Below are 20,266 nucleotides of genomic sequence, written 5' to 3'. Positions count from 1 at the left end.
AGAAAGCTGGATAGGAGCCAAGTTATGAAAGGCCTTGTATGCTGAATTCAGTTAGGATTTGTACTGGAGACAATGGATGTCACTGAAGCATTACAAAGTATTAGATGTTCACATAAGAAATCTCAAATCTGGAAATTACAACAGTCCAAACAATGGAAATAGAGAAGAAAATAAGTTAGAGCAGGAGTTGGCAATTTTTTTCTGTAAAAAGTCAGATAGTAAATATTCTAGGCTTCTTGGACCATTTGCTCTCTGTTATGATTATTCATCTCTGCCATTGTATCATGAAGGCAACCAGAGGTAAGACATTTTTAAAAAGTGAGCATGACTGTGTTCCAATAAAACTTTATTTATGAAAGCAGAGTGCAGGCTGGATTTGGTCCAAAGACCATAGTTTGCTGACTCCTGAGTTAGAAGAATGTTTTAGAATAGAAATAAATAAATAAATAAACGTTTAGGTGTTTCTCTGTGTTTGTGAAGATGGCAGTATGGTGTTTGAAGTTCTCCCCTGCACTAGGGTGTGAGTTTATGCTGTCATTTCATAAGTAGCCTGCCCTGCCAGGGTCAAAGGAGCACATTTACCAGTGTTATGATCAAAGTTCCATGACCATGAAACAGGGTGAAAAAAATGGGCCAGAGTTGATTCAGGAAATAATTGAACCATCAACCAAAACAATGGGACCAGCAACACAGTCTGTCCACAGAAAGAACAAAACTCAAATGAAAAACTCTGAGTTTATGAAGAAGAGAATTAAGGCTGCCACTCAATTGGCCTCTTGAAAGCATTTGGAATATTTCTATGAAGCCATAGTTTCTGAAAAACATCTCTCTTTTTTTATTAAATATTGTTTTGTCTTTATTATAGAGATGGGGTTTCGCCATATTGCCCAGGCTGGTCTCAAACTCCTAGGCTCAAACAATTCACCCTCCTCAGCCTCCCAAAGTGATGGGATTACCGGCATGAGCCTGAACAGTGCATCTCATGGTGCAAAGGAAACAGGAGGCAGGGCAATGTCTTATGTGTACCTTATAGCTAGTCACAGCTTTTCACTGTAGCAACAATCCCAGGCCACAGAGCATCCCTCTGCCAATACAAGTCCTGGGACTTTCAGTGCTGTTGACATCCCCAGGACTGTCTGAGTGAGGCCAACCCCATTGCTGGTGGGGGCAGACTTCTGAGACCTATTGCTGTCCAGCTAGATCCTTCTGTGTCTGAGATCTCAGAGACGCAAGTAGGCAGCCCAGGCTCCTGGGTCAAAAGTGTGCTTGTTTGGATCCAGTGTGAACTTATAGGAGTTAGTTAACCCCTCTGATCTTCAGGTACCTCAACTGAGGATTTTTTAAAGTGCCTTCCTTACATGATGTAAAGATTAGAAGAGGTCATATCCAAAAAGCATTTAACAGAGAATCTTGCATATATTAAATGTTTAATAAACGTTAAATAAGTAATTTAGATTACTTTTTTAACTTCCGTACCTAGTTTAAGAGATCCTTGGGCTATGAACACAGAATGGGTTTTTTTTTTTCCCCCTTTCAAGGACCACAAATGATTTCAGAGAGACACTGCATAGTGCATAGGGCCCAATATCAATATCAGGAAACTACCCGATTGTGTCAGTGCAGGGACCAGGTGCTTTCAAAATCTTTCCTCATTTAATATGCAGCAAAATCTGGGGGAAAAAAAATGAGTTTTTTCTCTTAATTTCTACTTAGGGGAAATCAAGGTTGAAAAAGTTTGGGAAACTCTCCTGCAGGGACCCAGCTCATCAAGGTTAGCCTCGGACCCAAACCTAGGTTTGCACAGAACAAGTTCGTAATGCAGGTGTGCTTACTTAGGTATATGGCTTAATGCCACTCCCTCCTATTGGTATTAAGATATTTCCAATAGACTGTAAATTCCTCTGGGCAGCAACTTTGTAATCATTGTATATCTCTTATGATGCCTGATACAGTGCCTTGCACATGGTGGAGATTCCTATATTTTTTGAATGAATAAATTTGCATCACACCCATTTCTTCTTAGACTCTTCCTCCTTCCACATGTGATCGTTCCCTGGCTATGGGATCCCCGAGGGGCCCACAGCATGGTCTGCTGAGGCATGGCAGCTAGAGCCTTCATGAGTCCATAAAGGTATAGGGAGGGGCCCCTAAATGGTGGGGAGGCAGAGGAGTGACTACTCACAGCCAAGCCTCAGTCTCTGCCCCTGCAGTCCCCTAGACTTGGGGAGCAATGTCCAAGTACCCAGCATAATTTGCTCTACTAATTGGGAGAAAGGCTTTCTGGAATTGCCAGAATTCCTTTTGCTCTAATTCCCTGGCCTGACATGAAGTGGGTGAATGGCTATCACTGAAGAAAAATAGTATTTGTAGCAATGAGTGTCTAATGCTCTGTTCCTCTTGAGACAACCCCCAACCCAGTCCTGTGCTGTCCTAATTAGGCTGTCAGATACAATTTGGACACGCTCTGAACTTTCTTGTATGTTTATCCAGACCTCTGAACTATTAGATCTTTTCTCATTGCAATTTATAATAAAAAAGGCAATATAAGAATGTATAAGAAAGGTATTTTAACTTAAAAAATAAATTTGAATTAAATGGCTGCGACCTCCCTGAGCTCATTTTTCTATTTTTAAACTGTCTGTGCTTGAATAGCAAGGAAACCATGCCCAGATTCAACCCCCTTACCCTCCTCCTCACCCTTCCTCTGCTCACATTGGCTCAGCTACCACCCAAGTGTGCTGGACAGAGCTCAAAAGCTCAAAGATGAATGGAGCCCAAATGATTCACCTTAAACAGTTTATCTGAGTCTGTGGTGACAGCCCCTCCACAACATAAGAGATACACAGGGTGTTTGCAGAGACTTTGAAGACAAGTCCTTAAATACTGAGTTTACAAGTAGGACTTCCTTTAGTTACAATGTTTAGAGGTACAAGGAGCCTTGGGGGTTCCCTTTGCATGTGTGCGTCTAGTAGGTGGGGCTACCACAGAGCAGCAGTGCAGATACCATTGGGGTGTGAAGAGCTGAGCTCCTGGTGAGGCCTCTTGCAAGTAGGTTGAAAGTCGAGGATCAACTATGGGGCCTAACAGATAGGACAACTTTTACTACAACAGTTAACATTTTTTGTTTTTGAGACAGGGTCTCACTCTGTCACCAGGCTTAGCCCAGTAGCACAGTCATTAATCACTGCAGCCTCAACCTCCCAGGTTCAAGTGATCCTCCTGCTTCAGCCTCCTGAGTTAGTGGGGACCACAGGCATACATCACCACGCCTGGCTATTTAAAAAAGTTTTTTGTAGAGATGAGGTCTCACTATGTTGCCCAGGCTAGTCTCAAACTTCTGGGCTTAAGCAATCCTTCTGCCTCTGCCTCTCAAAGTACTGGGATTACAGGCAGGCACGAACCACCATGCCCAGCAGTTAATATTCTAACATGAGGGAAGTTGGGGCTTTTGTGTGTTTATTTGTGGTTTTTGGAGAGTAGTGCTGAGGAATGGGTTGGGGTGTAAGGCAGGAGCTGGAGAGGGCAGTTGCAGTGTTGGAAGGCACAAGGAGGCTGTACATCTAGGTCTGGAGGAATTTTTAGTTTTTTTTCTCAATATGGAAACTGAGCAGCAACTCGTTTCACTCTCACTTCTGTGTTGTTGTTTGTTTGGTTTTTGCCTTGCCAGCTCTTCTGGAGGTTCTCGTGTAGACTGGGTTTTGATCCCTAGACCTCGTACACAAGGAAGAAAATAGCCACTGCTGCTGTCCCTTTGGTGTGTGCATAGATCCTTATAAATAAGTCTCAATTAACTCTCTTTCCTGTGACCCAAGGAAGCCCCTACTGATTCTGGCTCTGTGAATAAAGCATGTGCGTACTAGAAGTAATTAAATGGGTTGAGTACAATTGCGAGAGCTCCAAGGGCCGAAGTACTATCTTTTGCTAGGGCAAGAGTAATAGCGAACCTCCTTTGTTGGGAACATAATGAAAGAGACAGGCGGGAAGAAAGCCCATTGTCAGCAGCACAGATAACTTTGGTGTACCTGGGATTTGTTATAAATGTATTTTGATGGCTTATTATGTAGGGAAAAATGTTTCCTTAATCTTCAGGACTATTGAGCAGAACAGAGGAAATAATCCCAGTGTGACATTTATTTAGCTAGATATGAGTCCCTAATAGAGATGATTGGGGGGATTCCGAGTAGACCAGGATGCTGAATTTATACCATCTTTTTTATTAATCTCCTAGTCTTGCCTGAATGACCTATGTAGGTGGATAGATGAGCTGGTCACTTTTGGATGTCTTGCAGAGAGATAGACCTGAGAACAATTATCGAAGACTAATTCTTTTCAGGACCGGGGATTTTAAAATGACATTTTCTTCCATATAAAAGGAATTTTTCCTTTCCACTTCATAGTTCATGGCCGGTAAGTGGGGAGTAACTCTCATAATCAATAAAATGTCTGTGAAATCATGGGTTTAACAAAGCTGAGAAGCCTTCCTTGCTCTAGATCAGCTCAGAGCCCTTGATACGCTGATGTGTGATATTATTCTGCAAGGGGGTGACAGTGTGTGTTCGACAGGTTTTCCCAAATTTAGTGGACTGTAGGATGTTTTTAAGAGGAAGTTGCTTGTAGAACTAGTGTTTCACAGGGTACCCTTTGAGAAATGGTGTTTTCATAGCAACCTATTTATTTCCATGGGTCTTTACATCCTTTATCTTGGCCACTTTTCTTTAAAAATACATTTTAGAACTATTCAGACGTGGCCAGATTGGTTATATTCCCATCTTCAAAAGATCACACTTGGCTGTGGGCTAAAAATCAATACTGGATCATGTCAATCCCTGGTCTCATCTTCCTTTCCTTTCCTTTCCACCCACCCAGGCTGCCAGATAATAGCCCTGGCTTCACTCTGTGCATGTTATCATCGCTGGACACTAGAGTCTCAGGATTTCTGTAACTGCCACTCTCAGAATGCTGGAAGATGCTCTTTATCACACTGTTACGATTTGGGTTAGAAAGATAACAGAAAACCTTGTTATTGGGGAAAACTTTCTTCCAGTCTCATTCTCTTTATTCTTTCCCATTTTTCCTTTTAAATATTTCTTCCTCTCTCCTCACATCAGGACAAGTATCACCCTTAATATCCAAAACTTTGGCCCATGTTCAGATCACTGCCCTCTAGGAAAAATGCTCTCTTTAGGAATGTTGACTCCTTGAATTGTTTTCTTTTAGTTACATCCATGTAGGTTACATTTGTATTTTAAAAGAAGACAAAAGGGAAAAGAGAATGGTGCGCCCCGTGGAACGAGTTCCTGATGCTGCCGGGTTATGCCTGCTGACAATCTGGTTAAGAGTCTCTGAGAAAATTCTAGTCCCCTGATTATTTGTCAGTTGAGGCGGATGGGCCCTTCCTCTGCCACCTGTGCCTAAGGCATATCCTGCATGTTTTACATCTCTAAGCATCTGGACTATGTGACTATTTGTGGCTGCATAATTAACCACCCCCAAACTCCATGGCCTCACATGATAATAAGGTATTATTTCTCTTGATTCTGTCGGTTTCTTGGTTCAGCTGGGCAGTGCTGCTCTGTATGACGCCGTCTGGGGCACTCATGTCACTGTACTTAGCTGGGAACTTGGCTGGGGCTAGAACATCCAAGATGGCCTCATTCATGCAACTATAGTTGATGCTGGCCTTAATTTAAGTATTTCAATTCCCTTCACATGGCCTTCCTCCAGTAGTCTAGACTGACTTCCTAAGAGCACCAAGGATGGGTTCCAAAAGGATAAAAATTGAATTGCTTCTATCCCATTTTATCAGCCAAACAAGTCACAAGGCCAGCTCAGATTCGAAGGGAGGGGAAATAGATTCCACCCCTTGATGAAAGGAGCAACATGGCCAGAGGTGAGGGATGCATCTTTAAGGGTCTACCATGATGACTATCCTCGGACACTTGAGATAACCCAGAGACCAGCAGTAGAACAGTTCACATCTACCTATTGCTTCAACTTCGCAGAACTTCAGAGAAAAGACTCCAGAGCTCAGATTCACAATTGTATTCTTTTATGAGTCCTGGCCTGTGGATATCTCTGAATGAGATTGATGGTGCTGTAATTTTCATATGGAAAATGAAAAGGAAAGCTTTCTGATATTAGGGCTAGGTTTACAGTATACCATCCCCAAAACTTTGTTCTGCCTAAGGAAAATGGGGCAACAAGCCTTGGTACCCAACATCAGAAAGCTCTGGGAAGACTGACCCTTAACAGATTTCCTCGATTACTCCCCAGATGTTCAGAGTATGGTTAAGTCCTAGCTCCTAGCTCACTTTTGGCTTCTGTGGACAGACATAAGAAGCTTTCTAGCATTTTCCTGAAGCCTCGGGGTAAATCAAAGTTCAGAAATCCTGGTTAAAGAGGCGGAGAACACCTTGCTTACAGGTATTGAGGCTTCCCTCTGCAAAAGCCTTACTAGCTTAAATGCCACTCATTTAATTACAGAGCATTGTGGATTTTAAAGTGACAATATGAGTAAAATAACAAATTCTAATATTACTACCCCACAGCCCATCTTTTTTGTATATCAGATGGTTCGCCAACTATCACAAAAAGGCAGATATGTGGGTAAGTGTTCAGAAATCGAGAACAGCCATGATCTACTATGCTGTCCCATGCACCATAAGTAGAGCAAGAAAATCTGTCTCAGTTATTGAAAAGGAGATTGCAGGTAGATACTAGGAAGACTCTTCCAGCTGTTAAGCTTCAGGACAGATGACCAAGGGCTGTTTGATTCATTTATCAGAGCTTGAAGGATACATTAAGTAATAGCTACACAAGTTGTCTTAATTGATGGCCTGGCAGAAGTCAGGGGAAAGTATTTTATGACCTTCTCAAATCATTTTTTGCTCTCTGGGACTGTTTCTGCTCATAATTGTCATATGTTTTTTTCCCATGGCATTCATTAATCTGTAAGATACAAAGATGTTCATGTTTATTTGCATTTAAATTGCTTTCCCCTTTGAATCTAGATAGCACCTGAGGCTTTATTAGTGTGATCATTAGGAGTGGTTACCACGCAGAGATGAGGCTGGAACAAGAGGCAGGTCACTCTGTGCACACACACAGCCTGCCCAAACTGTAGCCTGGAAGAGAGGACAGAATGTGTTCTGGGTTGCTTTCTTCCCTGGAGTTTTCTCTGAGATAAGCCTGCTTTTCATGCAATGCTTCTGTGCCTGACCATAAAGGCAGCTCTGATGCTGAATGAAAATACTCAAAAAAGAAAAACATTCTGAATACCCAGTTCACTGGATTATCAAAGCTTCCTTGCAAATAAGAGCTTGGCTTCTACTTTTTCTGGCCAATTTAATCAAAATAGCTCTGCTCATTTCTGCTTAATGACTTGGCTTGCAGGATGGCAGTTGTGAAATTTGAATGGGTTTTTCAGTTCACCCATTTTTGTCAAGATTCAGGGCTGGCAAAGCCTGCAAGTTGGTTGATTTGGACGATCTGTGTGTATCTGGATTTTAGATTACCTAGTCATTACTGCATGCTGGAGGACACTGGAGCTTGTGAGGTGCTAGGGGTTGATTCTGGGTCTGGGCTTCCGTATGGTTGATGACGCTGCTGCACTTCTGAGCCTGGTTTGTGATCATTGCAACCCTACCACATCCACAAGGAAGCCTCTATTCAGCTTAGGTCACCGTGGTCCAAGGGAAAACCAGCCTGGCCTGGCTTGGCCACAGCTGCTACCATAATAAAGGTCAAGCTCCTTGCTTCCCAGGCCTTTCTGTGTGGCCCAGGTGCGACTATACAGGCAGTTCTGAGTTTTAAATGCTGAATAAAAACCATGTCCCTCTCAGACTCCTCCCTTTGCCTCTCCCGCTTCAAATCTGGGTGACCAAGTTCTCAAATTAAATTCTTTCTGTTTTAAATATTTAGAGTGGATTCTTTTCCCCAGTTAGACCCTGGCTCCTCCAGATACCCTGGAAACCTGCCTATCTAGACTTGATCCCTGCCCCATGCTATTCCCCACTCTCCCTTTTGAATAGCTTTGCACAGAATATGCAAGTGAAGTTGGATAGTGGCTCTAATTCAGTCCAGGGATCAATGGCCAATTCAGTTGTGTGGAACTTACAAAGTTTCCATCTATCTCTCCTGAGTCCATTTTTCATCCCAGATTGGATAATTCGTTCATCATTCACTCATTCATTCTGCACATTTTAGAGAATCCCTCTGTCTGCAGAAACCATTTCCGGAGACCCAATTACAGAGAAGCAGGATGTGGGCTATGAAAAGCACAGACGCCTCTTTGGAGTCTAATGTCAAAATTTCCCACCCCAGCTGTGTAGAGAGATATGAGGTCTGCAGGACCTGGGGGTGGGGAGAACATAACTAGAGCTCTCCTCTCCTCATCAGAGCTCCCAGGAAATTGACTACAGGGGTCAATTGCTCTGCTTAGGGGCCTGGTAGATTGTTAAAAAAAAAAAAACGCACTCTAGCACAGGGTTGGGAAAAACTAGCACTCCACATTCTGTCTGTGGCAAAATGATTCCACTCTGTGGTCAATGCAAGCAAAGCCCTCATAAATCGATCAGTGTGACCTCCCCACACCTCTGCATAAAATAGGCAGAAGGAAAGTAAATTGTGGTGCACAGCCAAAATTCTTACTTCTAAAAATGAAATGGAAAGGAAAAAAAAGTACACTTCCCTACAGAAGCAGAATCTTCATTTCACACCCGAACAGTTGCTCCTATTCATCAAGCAGTCATCATAAAGCCAGAACCACACACGTGGTTTCATCGTGTCCCTGACATCACAACCCTACACAGTAGGCTTTTCTTAATCCCCATTTTACAGGTGAGGCGTTTAAGCCCAGGTACTTTTCTGTATTTCACCAAGAACATGGTGGTAGCTCCTAAGTGGCAGAGCCGGGAGCCATACCTAAATCCACTGACACACACAGGCCTCGTAGGCTCACCCATGTCCATTTTGAGTGGTCATCTCCCTTCCTTTCTGTGACTTACCATCTTTTTGCAATAGCAGGCTGTATCTAGATCTTTCTCTGCTTCGATTTACTTCTTGCCTTGCTATTACTTAACTACAGATTTCAGTCAGCTCAAGATAGCATTTTTGCAGAAGGGAGAGAGAAGGATCCCAGATGAGAAAATGTCTTGCTACAAAATCCATTTTTCTCTAACGTTTCGGGCTTGGAGCTTCCATTTCAGGTTGACATTTTAGAATGTATCTGTGAGAACACCAGTAAGGGAACGGATGATGACACTGCATTTCTGAAGCCCTTTCACGAGATGGCTGGGGACACGATTTATCATATTTATTTATTCCAATCTGGCAGCTAATGGCAGGGCCTGCGTCAGGGCTGCACGCACTGGTGCTTGGCTCTGGCTTCAGTGCCTCTGCCTTGCTCACCTTTACCCCCAGCTTTTCCTGCTGTCTCAGGGGGTTCGGCTGCATCAGGTGACAATCCCTCTGCAACTGTGCAACCCAGAGGGACAGGGCAGTCTGCAGTTGGGCAGCGGCCAGATGACATCATTCAGTTTCACTTCAGTTTCCCCAAAGTGAACTGGGTCAAGTGTATTGAGGCAAAAAGGCCATATGTGGCTCAATACCAGACTGCATCCCTGGAAGCCAAAAGCGTGACCCATGGGCAAGACAGAGACCCCCTAGCAGGCTGGTCAGCCAGGGTGCTGAGCCCTCACATACACCGAGCCTAGCAGGGCTCTGCACAAGCCCCAGTTTCCTCATCTGTAAAATGGACACAGGCCATTTTGGAAAAGGCATTTGTCTTCTTACCTGCAGAATGTGTCTTCAAAAGTGTTAACAATTAGAGCAAACCTAGTCTACAGAGCTGTCTGTGTCCTGGGAACTTTACCCTTCGGAATATCCTCTTAGTGCTAGTTTGGATTTGCCTACAGTGTTATTTCAGAACTCATAGAAAGGCCTGGTTTTTGTACTCACAGCAAGACAGAGTAATAGGAATGGAACAGAATTAGCAATTACTAGCACAGTCATCACTAGCACGTGATCGGGTGGTAGGTGATAGGGATTGGGGATTGTCCTCCCTCAATATAATGGGGTAGGTAGAGCACTGCCTTAAGGAAACTAGAAACTGGTTATCTGGTCTCTAGTTCTGTTATCTGTTTATTAAGTAGCCCCTAAATTTAGTAACATAATAATTATTCTCTCATGGTGTCTGTGAATCGGGAATTCAGGAGCAGCTTTGTTGGCAGTTCTGGTCCAAGGTCTCACGTGAGGTCACAATCAGTCTGGCCAGACCAGACTTATGAAGGCTTGCCTGGACCCTAGGATCTGCTTCCAAGGGGGCTCCTGACTCTTGGTGGACAGCTCCAGTTCCCCCCAAGGGAACCTTCCACAAGGCTGCAGGCGCTGATGGCAAAGTGGCTGGCTTCCCCCAGGGTATGGGTCCAAGGGCACAAAACAGAAGCTGGAACATCTTCCATGGCCTCGCCTCAGAGGAGGCACATCATCATGTCAGCTACATGCTACTGTGGTCACACAGGTCACCCCTGAGTGAATGTGGGAGCAAACTGCTCAAGGGTGTGGCTGCAAGGTGAGGATGAGTGGGGACTACCACGGGGGGAAGGTGCTATTTAGAAATCCAGGAAAACTGGATTTGAGGATGGGATTGTTGGCAAGGGGAGGGCAAAGAAGGGCAGACAGATATCAAAACAGAAGCCTGGGGACCAAAGCCTAAGCCATGGGCCAAATGACTCAAACTGGATCATGGATTATGGGTCCATGCAGAAGACTCATGGCCTTAACGGAACCGGCGAGATAGGTGACCTGACTCAAGCTGCAGCACTAGCTCAACCCACTTTACTGCAGAGGAATTTGTGAGCCAGTTAGGATCCCAGTGTTCATCTCAGGGCCTGGTTTCTCCAGGTTGACTAGTAGAAGCTGTGGCTTGATGCTGAGTTCACCGTCAGTGCTGAAGCTACTCAGGAGCTTCCTCTTCCAAGCCCAGATTGGTCTTAGAGGTAGGTAGAGTGGCTGTTCATGCAGGGAGAGCCCAGAGGCTGGGGAACTCGCGTAGGCTCTGGCCACGTTTGTTTTGTGGCTGGGTGGTAGGCTCCGCCTTGTGTCCTTAGGAGGTCCAGGGCTGCCCAGGGCCACCTTTGATTTTCTTTCTTTTTTTTTTTTTTTTTTTTTTTTTTTTTTTTTTTTGAGATGGAGTTTCGCTCTTGTTACCCAGGCTGGAGTGCAATGGCACGATCTCGGCTCACCGCAACCTCCGCCTCCTGGGTTCAGGCAATTCTCCTGCCTCAGCCTCCTGAGTAGCTGGGATTACAGGCACGCGCCACCGTGCCCAGCTAATTTTTTTGTATTTTTAGTAGAGTCAGGGTTTCCCCATGTTGACCAGGATGGTCTCGATCTCCTGACCTCATGATCCACCCACCTCGGCCTCCCAAAGTGCTGGGATTACAGGCTTGAGCCACCGCACCTGGCACCTTTGATTTTCAACTGTGTAAGCAGACACCAAGCTCCAGATCAGAGAAGAGAACACTGCGGGTGTGCAAGCAAGCTCATCACCAGCACCACAGTGTGCCTTTGTTTGCCCTCTTTTCCATGGCACATAGAACCAATCTCAAAAATTGCTCCTTTACCCTTCTACCAAAATCTCAAATTTCCAAAGTCCTATCAAGAACATGATCTCCCTAAGCCAAGGCTAGAGATAAGTTTTCATAATAACCTCACTAGACAAAAGAGAAAACTGAGGCTGCAAGAGGCAAGACCTACCCAGAACCACTCGGCTGAGTCCAGCACTCTGCCCATGGTCCATGCACCCCTTGACCCATCAGCAAAGCAGTCCCCACCACCAAAGTCTGTGTACCATGTGCCCCTGGGAAGGAGTGCCAATCTAAGATTGCAAAGAATGGGAAAGGACCCCATCTCTTGTGAGGCAGCTATAAGAACTTTCAGCCCTAGACCTGTACATTTTTTTAAAAAATGATTTTTAAAAAATGTAACACCATGTGATATACATCCGTACACGAGCTCACTCTGCTCCTCATATTGAGCATCTAGGGTCTCTTTAGGGGGCTCCTTTTTTGTCCTGTGAATGGACCACTCTTTACCATCAAAATGAATTGCCTATCATCTATACTTGACTTTTTAGCAGTCACAAACACAGGGTGGAGAATTTATTGGATTCCAGGTGTCCTATTAGTCAAAGTCCTTTCCAGCCCATGCTGCTGAATGAGCCAGGTCATGACCCCAACCAGACACTCTGGTTGAGCTCAGTGTGGACACAGGTGCACACATTGCTGGGCATAGAAGGTTTGGGAGTAGACAGAGGAAGTGAATCCTGTCAACTGAGACGGCTCCTGCACCGAGCAATGACGGCTGAGAGTGAGAACTCTGATGTGTCTTCTCTATGCAAGGATCATGAGCTTTACGGCTTCTCTCTGGCTTGGTTGTAAATGAAAATTGTCTCAAAAAGGCATGGGTAAGAGCCACTAGCCTTCCTGGAATGCCTACTATGTGACAGATGTGAAAGCAGATGCTCTTTCATACTTCTGTCAGGTGAACTTTCTTATCACTATGGTACAGATGAGGAGGCAAAGTCATTTGCCAAAGACCTGGCTGTTTCAGCTGCTGGAACTGGGATTTGGATGCAAACTTCGGTGGCTCCTCAGTTTGCATTTCCTCCTCACTGTGATATCACTTTGGGAAGGAGATCTGAAGTCTTCAAATGCAAATAGACTTTTCTCCTTGTGTAGATATAGCAATCAAATGTCCTGGAAAGAAAACTTTGCCCAGCCAAATTGCTCCAGACTAGATGTCCAGGGGGCAGGAGAAGGGTACATGTCCTCGTGGTGATGACCACGTAAAAAGAAGAGACAATATTTGCTTAAGGTACCAGCATCTCTGGGTGGTCTAGTATTTTTCAGGGAGTGGTCTGAGAGTTGGCCTCTTGTGGCGTAGGTAAATTTTTAAAGTATTTATGAAAATGCTTATATGTCTGGTTTCAGCCTGGCAGTAATTTGCTTGTATAACCTCTATGCCTAGTCTTGGTGGTCCAAAGAGCCCATATTAAGAATTTTATGAACATCCTGCTGTGTTTAGGATGTTATACCTCGGAGTATCTATTTCACTAACCCAGATGGTGCCGTTACCACACACATATCCTGCCAGGGGAGGGAATTGTAACGAGTATAACCAGCAAAACCACAGCATTTCACTTTAGCAAAAGGGGCAGAAACAGGAAGCAGGTAAATTCCCTCCTCCCACACACTCACCATTCTCCCCTCCCTTCTATGGAGTTTAGAGTCTCTGGTTTTGTGGCCACTGTACTCCTGTCTACCTGTGGGGGCCAAATTGGGCACTGGGGGGAATTCACAGGCTTCATATTTAGCTCAAAATCACCCAGGCTATATGTGGGCTCATCACTTCCTTAAAGGTGGAAGAAGTTATAATTTCTTGCTTTATCTCCTCTCTCTCTCTCTCTCTCTCTCTCTCTCTCTCTCCATCTTTTCTCTTCTTTTCCTCTGTCATTGTCCCCTTCTCCTTCAAAGCGTATATAGCCTTCCCTTGGACCACTTTTTCTGAATGGGCTCTACTGGCCTATTCCAGAGTACAATGACTAGAACTGTGTTCCATTTCCAATAGTCAATAAAAAAGCAGAAGTGACCACATTGGCTTCCCCTAAAAGCAGCATCAAATTTCAAGTACTTTCTTATATTACTCCCCCTCATTCCACCACCCTCTATAAGCACACAGCTCACTGCTGAGCATATCATAAATGCTAAAGAAAATAGTGAATGAATCAACTAATTTAACAGTTCTTTTTATTCTAATTTTTTTTTCTATCGCAAGCCATTGTGAATAAGATGGTTCTTTTTTCCCCAAAGAAGTGGACTACTGACTGAAAAGCTCAAGCACAGCTTCTGAGAGTCACAATGAGGTCACATCTCTACTGTACTGAAAATCTTTTCAGCCACCAGAAAGCCTGAGTGTGATTATCCTTCCCAGGTTCTGAGTGAGAAGGTCATTAGCTCGCTAGCTACTGGCAGTTTCAAGAATTGCCAAAATGACAGTGATATGATAAGAACAAGTATTTTGTTGACTCTTTGTGTAGTAGTTTTCTTTTAAAAACAGCTCTATGCTAATTATCCCATTTGACACACACAAAAAGAAAGTGTGAGGTCAGTGTGGCTAAGATTTCTGTCCATTTTGCAGACGTGGTTCTGAGATAGCTGGGGATTTGCTGGTGGTTGCACAGGTCGTGGTTGGAAGGCTGGGGCTGCAGGGTTTCTTCCTCAGCAGGTTGGCATTCTTCCCAGGAGTCCTGCCCACCTGCCTTTCTCCTGCTGAAAGTCGTATCACCCACTTGGTTTAAGGTTCAAAACTATCCTGGGTCATCCTCATGCTACACTCTCACTAGCACCACGACAATTTACAGATGCATGGCAATGTCAGGAAGTTACCCTATATGATCTAAAAAGGGGAGGAGCCCTCAGTTCTGGGAATTGTACACCCCTTTCCTGGAAGACTCATGAATAATCCATTCCTTGTTTAGCCTAGAATCAAGAAATAACCATAAAAATGGGCAACCAGCAGCTGTCAGGACTGCTCTGCCTATGGAGTAGCCATTCTTTATTCCTTTACTTTCCTAATAAACTTGCATTCTCAATAAACTTAAAAACATTTATTTCTCAATAAACTTAAAAAAAAACCTGTCTCTAGTAAAAAAGTATGTCCACACATAAAATTCGTAAACAATGTGCATAGCATTTTTATTCACGATGGTTAAAAACCAGAAACAACCCAAATGTCCATCAATTGATGTGTGGATAAGCAAAATGTGTACGTGCAATGGAATATTACTGGGCCGTCAAAAGGAATGAAAAGCTGACACAGGGTGCAGCATTGCTAAACCCTGAAAATGTTGTGAAAGAAGCCAGTCACAAAAGCCCACATTACATATTATTTGGTTTAGATGAAAAGCCGGATTAAGCAAATGTGTATAGATGCAAAGTAGATTAATGGTTGCCCAGGGCTGGGGGGTGGATGAGGGTATGGGAAACTGATGGCTAATGGGTACGGATTTCTTTCAGGGATGATAATAAGGTTTCAAAACTAACCGTGGTGATGGTTGCACAACTCTGAATATACAAAATCTCATTGGATTGTACAATTTAAAAGAGTTAATCAAATAAGTATATCTTAAGCTATTATATATTTTTTAAAGACTGGCTCTGGGCTGTGGCTTTCATCACCTTCTTTGGTCACGGCTTTTCCCAGGTCTCCAAAGCTGGGCAGTACCCAATACTGGCTCCTCCCACTTTGACTGACAGGGAGACATTCCTCCAACTCTGCCTGCTCAGATCTGTGGGGCAAAATCAGGTGCCTCCATATTCTCAAATACAAAGTGCTGGAGGTTAAGTTCTGTGCTTCTCAAGTGTCAGTGTACATTCTGATCACCTGGAGATCTTGCTAAAATGTAGACTCTGATCCTTTATGTCTGGGACACAGACTGAGATTCTGCATTCTAAGAAGCTCCAAGATAATGCCAGTGTTGCTGCCGTCCAAACTTTGGGAAGGGATGGTGTCGACCACAGACTCAGTTAATTGAAATGTTTACATTCTAACAAATAGCTTTGCCACACAAAAATGCAGCCTTTGACTCCTCAGTGCACCTGTACAATTCAATCAAGTAACAGGATTTTCAAAACATAGTTAATCAAATCTCTTTTTCCCACTCTCTATCCAATTTGTTGCATTTATAATACAAGATTATTAAACAGTGTTACCAACTTTGTAAAATCCTTTGGTACACAGTAATCTTTATGGAAAGCACCTAACAACTTGGTTGAGTATTTTTTCTTTGAACTAAATGAATTGGCCATTTGGTTTGCATCATAGGGAAAACCCTGAGTTGTCCTAAGTCTGAGCTTCCTTAATCATAACTATACATTTTAAAAGTGCAAGATTAATTCTATGTTCCAAACACCAAACCTTGAGGAGCGAGCAGGAGGTTCAAAGGATCTCCTCAGAAGAAAATAAAAGCCAAAAGAGGGTGACATTTTTATTTTATTTTATTGTAGAGATGGGGGTCTCACTATGTTGTCAAGGCTGGTCTTGAACTCCTGATCTTAAGCAATCCTCCCACCTTGGACTTGCAAAGTGCTAGAATTACAGGTGTGAGCCACAACACCCAGCCTGGATGGTGAACTTAACTTAGTTGTATAGCATCACTGGATTATGATAAGACTTATGTACACAACTTAATTTTTGCTTAATAATCATGTGGTGTGTGTCGGCAACATATATATATATATATATATATATATATATATATATATATATATATATATATATATCTTCCTGAGTTATAGGCATAGTGAACTTTATGAATAAGATGAATAAGATGCTGTCTGTGCCCAAAGATAAGCCTTTATGCCTAATCAGGGAGAGAAACATGCTTACCAAGAAAAGCAAGAAATCAAAGGGAAGGAGAGCCGCGTGGCAGGCAAAAGGAGAGAGCTTTTGGCCCGTTGGTGCTGTTTAATTGGCTTAAATTTTATCTCCACAGGTTTTGCTGATGGCGCAACAAAGCTGAAGAATCCTGGGCACTTTCCTTTGTTCAAATACAACTTCTATTTACACAGGATTTGCTAAAGGGGTACAGGGAAATGGCAGAGATACCGTGAGGCTCACACAGCAGTTCCTGAAAGTGCCCCTTCATTGTTCTCAGGCTTGTACCTGCAGTAACAGGGCCTGCAGGCTTTGAGTGCACGACAATAGAGTTCTGAAGTTCAGAAGAATTCTGGATGTGGTACAAAAAAATTCAGGTACAGATTCAAATTCCTTTAGCTATATGATGATCATTGCTTTTAAAACTTGCTGGTGCTTATTTTTTCATCTGCAATATAAAGATGATTATACTATTTCTTCAAAGGATTGACAAGAGCAGGAAATGAGCTAATGTATAGAGGGAATTTCATGAACTGTTCAGCACTCTATGGATCTAGGAGTTAATGACTATTTTTCTTAGCCTGCCTACTAGAGTCCTTGGCTGTCCCTCTCCTGCCCTTAGGTCTAGCAAACCCCACCTGTCAACCAGCCATGGCTGCAGTGCTGTTTCAGGGCCCTGCTTGACAAACTAAGTGGATGTGGTGTCTTCCTAAAGACAATGCATTGTGATTGTGATCAGAAGGCAACTTAAATCCAAGTCCTCGGTGAGTTCTCTGGGACTCAGTGTCTTCAGCTCTAAAATAAAGTCATTGACTACATTTTGAAATTCCATTATAGAAATGCCTGGCCCATAAGCAGGCATGATTTATATTGGAGGTCTGTATCTGTCTCCCACATGAAGAATAAAAGCTTATAGTTCAGTTTTTCCCCCCCGCCCTGGATTTTTGAGTCGAAGTCCTTATTTTCCACAAGCTGGGAAACTAGAAGAAGGGAAACACCACAGTAAATCTGCTGAATTAGCCACCACTCCTTTTTCGTCATCCCCACTGGGCTTAGGAGTCTAAACCATCTACAGGCCTCCCCACCTTTCCTAAGGAGGGCAGGAGCCATTTATCAGCTCAAGCTTTGGAGTTACGCAAACTAATCAATTGCAGATTTCCTAATTCCTGTTATCTCCATCTAAGTGATAAGCCAGACAAGGAACAAACTCCTATAGGAAGAATATTACTTTTAAATATGACTGATAAAATAATAGCTGAGCCAGCAGAATCTTTAATGATAAAGGCTAATGAAGATTTCTATCAGAACTACTGTTGAAGAGAGGTTTTTCTTTAACTCAACCATAACTAATTCCACCCCAAATTTGCTGCATAAATTCTTACCTCCAGAAGGTAAGTAACATGCATTATATAATATGCATGAATATATACATATATATGCTAGGTAAGTTCTTTCCAAGGCTCACTTGATGGATGTAGGCCATAAATCCAAACTCTGGAGAATGAGATATTAATAATTACTCCTGTAGTATTTGATATTTGCAAAGTGACTTGCAGTTATTTATTACATAGTTATTTTACATTGAACAGTGTTCTCTCCAGATAAGTCAGAGCAGAGAATGAAGAATGGGCTGGTATAAATGTCTAGAAAGATGTCTTTGCCATCTTCTGCAGATGCCTGGGGGAGCCCAGATCCTCCCTCTGAAGAAACAGACCACTGTATCCAGCCACTTCTCCCTTTGTGTCTCTGGCCAAACATCCATGGAAGAGATAGAACAGGTGAAGGCTAAGATGTCACTGTGTGGTTCTGACCAAAGTCCTCTTTCTTGACATAAGGCTGTAACTACTCCCCCTACCCCTTCTTTTCTATGAGGATGTCCTTAATTTTGGTGGGAGAAGGCAGATAACAAAGGTTCAGCAGTGAGACGGCCTAGGTTCTGATCCCGCCCGCTTTCTAACTAGATGTGTGATTTTCGTCAAGCTAATTCACTATTTGTGGTCTCTGCATTCTTCATTTCTCGTACTGGAATGATAACATCTCATCTATTGGGTATAAAAGGTTTGTTTGATGAGAGAGTAAAATAATGAGCACGACAGCACTTTGAAGATACTAAAAGTTCCGTAAGATTAGAGTGGTGGTATTATTACTGCTATTCACATCAACAGCTTCTATCCATCCCATCCCATCTGAAAATTGCTTGGTCAGCAACCCCAGTCTAGATTTTAACCACACACTTTGCCTTGCTTTTAATTTATTTATGGTTGCAACTTTGTTTCCTTTATACAAAGAGGCCTGATGGTATAGTGATTGAGATGACCGATTCTGGTTTCAGATGGTCAAGGATTTAAATCCTGGCTTCATCAAGACTTCTACCTCTGGTCATGATGAAGCAACTCTTAGTGGACTAGCCTTCCTGCCACAAACCAATATAAAACTATTCGACATACGTGAGGCACTTTGTTAGTTATTGACCAATAGATTGCACCTATCATCCTTGAAAGAAGGAAAACTCACACGATAAAACTCATATTTGCTCCAGTTCTCTTCTTGAGGAAAACGTATCCACATTATAGCAGAGAGAACTGGATGGAGCAAAAGCAGAGCACAGGGGTGTCCCTTAGCCAAGGATTAGCACTGGGGCTGTTAAAAGGGCTGGAATCTGTGGGGCGGGACATAGGAGAGAAGGGAGATGTGAAGAGGGGGCCACAAATCTATTTACAGATTCTCCAGAAGTTGAGTGAGACATGGTCTGTGTGTGCACACGGAGATAAAAGTCGTCTTATCAAATAGCCGCTGCTATGGTTTTGCCAGAGGAACAGAGAAACTTGAGGTTGAGCCATGCTGGGGATGTTGGAGGACCAGTGGAGGGTCTTGTTAGTGCCCCCAAATACTGAGATCTGTGGAAAGTCATATACTAGAGGTAAGGGACATGCCCTAGAGTAAGATGTATTCTATACTCACCTTATCAAACACTCATACAAGATCTGTACGGGAAACAGAGTTAGGAATTTGAAACTCAACAAAGTAAAAAGCCTTAGGCAATATCTTGGGCTTTTTGCAAAGCTTCCCTGACTAGACCTAACATAAAGTCTAAACAAGTTCAAAGTGATTGGCCAGTAATTGAACTGCCTGCTAGAATACAGCCCAGTGCACTGAAGAGAATAACAAAATCCAGTGCCTCTAAAATGTATAATTTTTTGTTCAGTGTACAATAAAAAATACGAATTACACACACACGCAAACACACATGAAAATATCGTTTATGGTCAAGAAAAAGAAGTCAATAGAATTTGACCTCAAGGTGGCACAGATGTTGAATTGGGCTGACAAATACTTGAAGGCATCTACCTAAACTATATCCAAGAATTAAAATAAGATCTCAATGAACATATTTTAATAGTCAACATATTTTAACATAGAAAAATCTTAGCAGAGGGAACAAAACTGTAAAATAAAACCAAATAGATATTTTAAAACTAAAAAGTAAAATAATTAAAATAAAAAATTTACCAGGAGGTCTTAACAGAAAAATTGAGATATAAGAATAAAAGGACTTAATGAGATTTAAAGGGGCTTAAAGAAATATAGACATAAATTATTCAGTTAGCAGAACAAAGGGGAAAAAGGTGAAAGAAAACAGGGAGCCTCAGGAACCTACTGAGTAATTACATGCATCTAACTGGATTTTCAGAAAAGGAGAGTGAGAATGGAGAAGAAAAAAAAATGTGTTGAGAAATAATGGTGGTCCAGGCACTATGGCTCATCCCTGTGGTCCAAATTCAGAGGCTGATGTGAGAGAATGGCTTAAGTCCGGGAGTTCAAGACCAGC

The sequence above is a fragment of the Saimiri boliviensis genome, chromosome 14 (assembly GCF_048565385.1).
Source record: "Saimiri boliviensis isolate mSaiBol1 chromosome 14, mSaiBol1.pri, whole genome shotgun sequence".
NCBI classification, from domain to species: Eukaryota; Metazoa; Chordata; class Mammalia; order Primates; family Cebidae; genus Saimiri; species Saimiri boliviensis.
Note: the sequence above shows the minus strand (reverse complement) of the source record.